Source organism: Arachis hypogaea, chromosome 19, assembly GCF_003086295.3.
Source record: "Arachis hypogaea cultivar Tifrunner chromosome 19, arahy.Tifrunner.gnm2.J5K5, whole genome shotgun sequence".
Classification (NCBI taxonomy): domain Eukaryota; kingdom Viridiplantae; phylum Streptophyta; class Magnoliopsida; order Fabales; family Fabaceae; genus Arachis; species Arachis hypogaea.
Genome location: NC_092054.1, coordinates 109993186 through 109999719, shown reverse-complemented (window position 1 = coordinate 109999719; position 6534 = coordinate 109993186).

Here is a 6534-nt window from a genome sequence, read left to right as displayed (position 1 = left end):
ATGTAATGCAAAAGTGGAATTTTGGGTAGCTAGGCATGAATTTAAAAGTATATAGAGTATGTATAGGTGAAGGCTTAGGTTGATCAAGGATTCAATTTATAGCTCACTTAGCCATATATATACCCTCACCCTTACCTTGGCCCCATTACAACCTTGAAAAGACCTCATGATATTTGCATTGGTATATTAAATACTTGTTGATTGGGTAGGTGAAGAACAAAGTTTAGAAAGCATGAATAGGGAAGAGTAGAGTGATTACCCTACACACTTGAGTGATTAGAGTGCACATATACTATCAGTGAGGGTTCAATGCTTGATTCTATGTTTTCTGCTTTCATGAGCTGTCTTCTTACAAGTTTACTTGTTTTTACTGTATGATTTTAATTATTGATATTTGATTTATATTTGTCTTGAAGAACTTATTTACTTTTAAACCAAGTAGGCAAAATCATTTTAACATATAGTTGCATTCATAGGTTGCATTGCATTGCATGAGTCTTACTTTCCCTTATTTAGTCTTTTAATCTCCTTGAGCTAAGCATGAGGACATGCTAATGTTTAAGTGTGGGGAGGTTGAGAAACCACTATTTTATGGTTTATCTTGTGTTTAATTGAGTGGTTTCATCAAGTCTTTACCTACTTATTCATATGATTTGCATGATTTTACAATCCCTTCCTAGTTTTGTTTTATGGTTGAAAACTTGCTTCCTAGAGATCTTTAATTAGTATATTTTAATTCTCCTTTATACCATTCGATGTCGTGATCTGTGTGTTAAGTGTTTCAGGCTTTATATGGCAGGAATGACTTAGAGAATGGAGAAGAAGCTTGCAAAAATAGAAGGAACACAAGAAACCAAGGAGATAACCAGCGTGCACCGACGCGCATACTTGGCTCACGCGAGAGTGCGGTATGGAGGAATTTGCAGTGACGCATGCACATGCCTGACGCGTACGTGTGGATTGGAGTTTTGCAAGATGACGCGTGCGCGTGCCTGACGCATACGCGTGACAAGGAAATTTGCCAAATGACGCGCACGCGTGACTGACGCGTACGCGTGACATGCGCGATCTGCAGAAATAATAGAAAATACTAGGGGCAATTTCGGGCCGAGTTTTGACCCAGTTTCTGGCCCAGAAACACAGATTAGAGCCAGGGAACATGCAGAGACTCAACACACATTCTCATTAGCATAGTTTAAGGTTTTTAGATCTGAATCTAGAGAGAAAACTACTCTTCCTCTAGGTTTTCTTTACATTTATAGTTTATTACTTTTGCTTTTGGATATTGAAGAGTCATCACCTTCATTGAAGATACTATTCTAGTTTGTTTTCTTACTCTTTTATTTATTCCATATTCTTAATTCTTGTTTAAAGTTGCAATTGGATTATTTTCATGGATTGTTAATGAAAATGATTACTTTTATTTTTAATTAAATTGTAGTTATTGTCTATCATGTCTTTCTTTTATTCCCTTTTTATTTCTATGCAAGTAATTATCATGTCAATGGAGTAGACTCCCAACTTGACATGGGGGTTGTTTAAAAGGAGACACTTGAGTTGGAATGCTTAAGTGATTAGTTAAATTGAGAGTTTTTGGCTAATTTTGTATTTCTAACGCTAGACCTTCCCAAGGGAGAGGACCTGGATTTGCGAATAAGAGTTAGCTTAATCGCTTGACTTTCCTTTATTTAGTAAGGGTTAACTAAGTGAAAATAACAACCTTTTTATACTACACTTGAGAAAATTCCAACAAGGATAGAACTTCCAATTAATCATTCCCCCAGTCAAGGCCTTTTAATTAGAATATATATTTCTCTTTTAAATTATAATTATTTATTTTCTATCATTCAACTCTCAAAATTCTTGAAAAACTCCTGATTAATAACTTAGCACCCTTTCTAGCAACTCGTTGGGAGACGACCTGGGACTCATACTCCCAGTATTTTTATTCTAAATTTTTTTGTGACAACCTTTCTAAATTGATGAGGCGGATTTTTGCTGGTTAAGGGCTATACTTGCAACGCTGTTCTTATATTATAATCTCTTAATTGGTCTAATTTCTGCCACGTACCATGTCTCCTACCTAGCACTCTGGTTTAAAGTCCTCAAGTTGGACTTTTGAGTGAAGCTTGTGTCATGGTGGCTTATGCTTCCACTCATCCTTGAGTTGCCACCCATGTTTGCTCTTGATTGGGCCTCCGGGGTCCCAAATGAAGTACATTAAGCTCTCAAGCAACTTCAAGCAAGAAATTGGGATCCAAAATTGTTGGTTGTAGAGTTGTATGCCCAGATCCCACACTTTGGTTTCTCTATCATCCTCTTGTTGACTTTTACTTGTACCCTTAGATGAACAACCTCTCCAAGCACCTTTGAAGCACCCAATTAAACCTTGGAATCCTCCTAATTGAGCCTTGCACCACTTATGCCTTGCATTCCTTTGGCAACCAACATCAACTCCTTCAACATTCAACACTCCAAGAAGGGCCTTAAGTTGATGATCCGTTTCCAATTTTGCAAATTGATGTGGGCCGATGAAGCTCATTGAGGATATTGTTACCCACTCAATTCACCTTTGGGGTGGAGTCACTCTTGTAAACTCTTGCATGAAAGCTTCCACTTCTTGGTTGACTACCTCTTTCTCACCACTCTTTTCTAGCTCTTCCCTATCTCTCTCAAACTCAAAAGTGGGAGGCTCTTCAAGATCATTGAGGTGGTTGACCAAGGTGGACAAAAAATCGTTGATGATAAAATCTACTTCTTAATCAAATTCCCTCAACTCTCCATTCACCTCTTCTGGTTCACTTGTGTTACTTTTCTCCTCTTGTTGCAATTCTTGTCCTAACTCTTCTTCCTTTTCTTGAGGCTCCATGTTCTCTTCCTCTCTACACTCCTTACTTGATCCTCCACCTTCTTCAAGGGGAATGTCTTGATTGCTCTAGCGTAGTAAGGTCAAGTGGTTCACCGCTTCGGCTATGGTAGCTACGAAATTCCCTTGCTTCCTTCAGAACCCTTCTTGCTCTTGGAAGAATGCTTGAAGGTCTTGTTGTTCTTGGGGTAAGGGTTGGAGAACTTCATCTTTGGGTAGAAAAGAAGGTTCAAAGGTAGGGAGAAAGATTGTAGAGTTGTGAGGTGTGTTATGTGAGTGAGGGTATTAAAGTGGTGTATAAGGATGTGGTGGTTCATATAGTTGGTGGCAAGGTGCATAGACATTTTGATTCCATGGAGGTGGAGGGTGTGGTACTTGAAGGTTTGGTGGTTGGGGGTCATGTAAGGGGTATCTTTCATATCTTTGGATTTGGTATTCATATAGGGGAGGATTTGTCTCGTTGTAGTATAGAGGAGGTATTTGCCATGAGTGTTGCTCATATGCAATTGGTTCCTCCCTAAATTTATTCTCCCACTCCATGAAGCAATCCCAATTTGAATTCATCATACCCTACAAAATACTCACAACCAAGCTCCAAGCAACAAGGGTGATAGCCCATAGAGAAAGTGGAAAATAAAAACAAAAGACATTAACAAACAAGAAAAACAAACACCTAGATATTAATAAAAATAACCAAATAACCAAAAAGTGAGATATTTACACTATCAACATATTTACAACAACCTAAAGATAGCACTCAATTGTATTTCCGGCAATGGCGCCAAAAACTTGATGATTGGCCTAAGACGGGTTAGGAATTTTATCTCAAAATAAGATTAGTGTTGCAAGTATAGTCCCAACCCAACAATTGACCATCAATCAAAGTTTAGATTTTCAAATACAAAACATATAAATCGAGATCGAGAGTAATTTAACCTCGGATCGTTCTCCCTAGGATGCAATCGAAGTGTTACACTCCTGGTTGTGAGGGCAATGGGGTTTGAAATCTAAGAACGAAAGATTAAAAGAACTAAGAAAATTGTGATTACACTTTTCACAACTCTGCACAACTAACCAGCAAGTGCACTGGGTTGTCTAAGTAATACCTTACGTGAGTAAGGGTCGATCCCACGGAGATTGTCGGCTTGAAGAAAGCTATGGTTATCTTGTAAATCTTAGTCAGGAGATTAATAATAAAATTTATTTTGTTTATGAAAAGTAAATAACATGAAATAAATGGTACATGTGATTCAGTAATGAGAAACTGGTTGAGGTTCCGGAGATGCTCTGTCATCTGAATCTCTGCTTTCCTACTGTCTTCTTCTCCAAACACGCATGGCTTCCTTCAATGGCAAGCTGTATGATCCTCTCGGATGAAAAATACCAGGCACGGTTTCTGCACAGCTAATTAACTGTCGGATTTCTCATCTCGGATGAAAATACCAGGTACAGCTACCGCACGGCTAATCATCTGTCGGTTCTCGCTAGCGTCGGAATAGGATCTCTCTATCCTTTTGCACATTGGCACTGCGCCCAACATTCACAAGTTTGAAGCTCGTCACAGTTATCCCTTCCCAGATCCTACTCGGAATACCACAGACAAGGTTTAGAGTTTTCGGATCCCAGGAATGCTGCCAATTGGTTCTAGCCTCTACCACAAAGGTTCTGACCTCACAGACTCGGTCTGTGGATCAGAAACCCAAGAGATACGCACTCAAGCTGTCGCCCAATGACTATGTTAAGCTCAGATAGAACGGGAGTGGTTGTCAGGCACGCGTTCATAGAATTGAGAATAATGATGAGTTTCACGGATCATCACACTCTCTATATTGAAGTACGAGCAAGTATCTTAGAATAGAATCAAGCGTGATTGAATAGAAAACAGTAGTAATTGCATTAATCCATCGGAACACAGCAGAGCTCCTCACCCCCACCTATGGGGTTTAGAGACTCATGCTGTAGGAGATACAATATAAAGTGTAAAAAATGTCATGAGTTTTCAAAATGAATCTCTAAAAGTAGTTTTTATACTAAACTAGTAACTTAGGTTTACAGAAAATGAGTAACTAAGTGCAGATAGTGCAGAAATTCACTTCCGGGCCAACTTGGAGTGTGCTAGGGCTGAGCATTGAAACTTTCACGTGCATAGGCCATTCTTGGAGTTAAACGCCAGCTTGGGTGCCAGTTTGGGCGTTTAACTCCAGTTTTGGTGCCAGTTCTGGCGTTTTACTCCAGAAAAGGGTCTCTGGCTGGCGTTTAACGCCAGTTTGGGCCATCAAATCTCGGGCAAAGTATGGACTATTATATATTGTTGGAAAGCCCACGATGTCTACTTCAACTCAATTGAGAGAGCGCCAATTTGGCTTCTGTAGCTCCAGAAAATCCACTTCGAGTGCAGGAGAGTCAGAATCGAACAGCATTTGCAGTCCTTTTTCAGCCTCTGAATCAGATTTTTGCTCAGGTCCCTCAATTTCAGCCAGAAAATACCTGAAATTATAGAAAAACACACAAACTCATAGTAAAGTCTAGAAATGTGATTTTTGCATAAAAACTAATAAAAATATAATAAAAAGTAACTAAAACATACTAAAAACTATGTAAAAACAATGCCAAAAAGGGTATAAATTATCCGCTCATCACAACACCAAACTTAAATTTTTGCTTGTCCCCAAGCAAGTAAAAACAAAATAGGATAAAAAGAAGAGAATATACAATAAATTTCAAAAATATCAATGAAGATTAGTTTCAATTAGATGAGCGGGACTAGTAGCTTTCTGCTTCTGAACAGTTTTGGCATCTCACTTTATCCTTTGAAGTTCAGAATGATTGGCATCCATAGGAACTCAGAATTTAGATAGTGTTATTGATTCTCCTAGTTCAATATGTTGATTCTTGAACACAGCTACTTTATGAGTCTTGGCCGTGACCCTAAGCACTTTGTTTTCCAGTATTACCACCGGATACATAAATGCCACAGACACATAACTGGGTGAATCTTTTCAGATTGTGACTCAGCTTTGCTAGAGTCCCCAGTTAGAGGTGCCCAGAGCTCTTAAGCACACTCTTTTTGCTTTGGACCATGACTTTAACCACTCAGTCTCAAGCTTTTCACTTGGACCTTCATGACACAAGCACATGGTTAGGGACAGCTTGATTTAGCCGCTTAGGCCAGGATTTTATTCCTTTAGGCCCTCATATCCATTAATGCTCAAAGCCTTGGATCCTTTTTACCCTTGCCTTTTAGTTTAAAGGGTTACTGGCTTTTTCTGCTTGCTTTTTCTTTTTCTTCCCCTTTTTTTAATTTTTCGCTTTTTTTTTCTTCTTTTTTTCACAAGCTTTGTGTTTTCACTGCTTTTTCCTGCTTCAAGAATCAATTTTATGATTTTTCAGATTATCAATAACATTTCTCTTTTTTTTTCATTATTCTTTCAAGAGCCAACAATTTTAACATTCATAAACTTCACTATAAAAAATATGCACTGTTTAAGCATTCATTCAGAAAACAAAAAGTATTGTCACCACATCAACATAATTCAACTAATTTCTAGATAAATTTCGAAATTATGCACTTCTTGATCTTTTGCAAATAAAAACATTTTTCTTTTAAGAAAGGTGAGGGATTCATGGAATCATTCATAGCTTTAAGACATAGACACTCGACATTAATA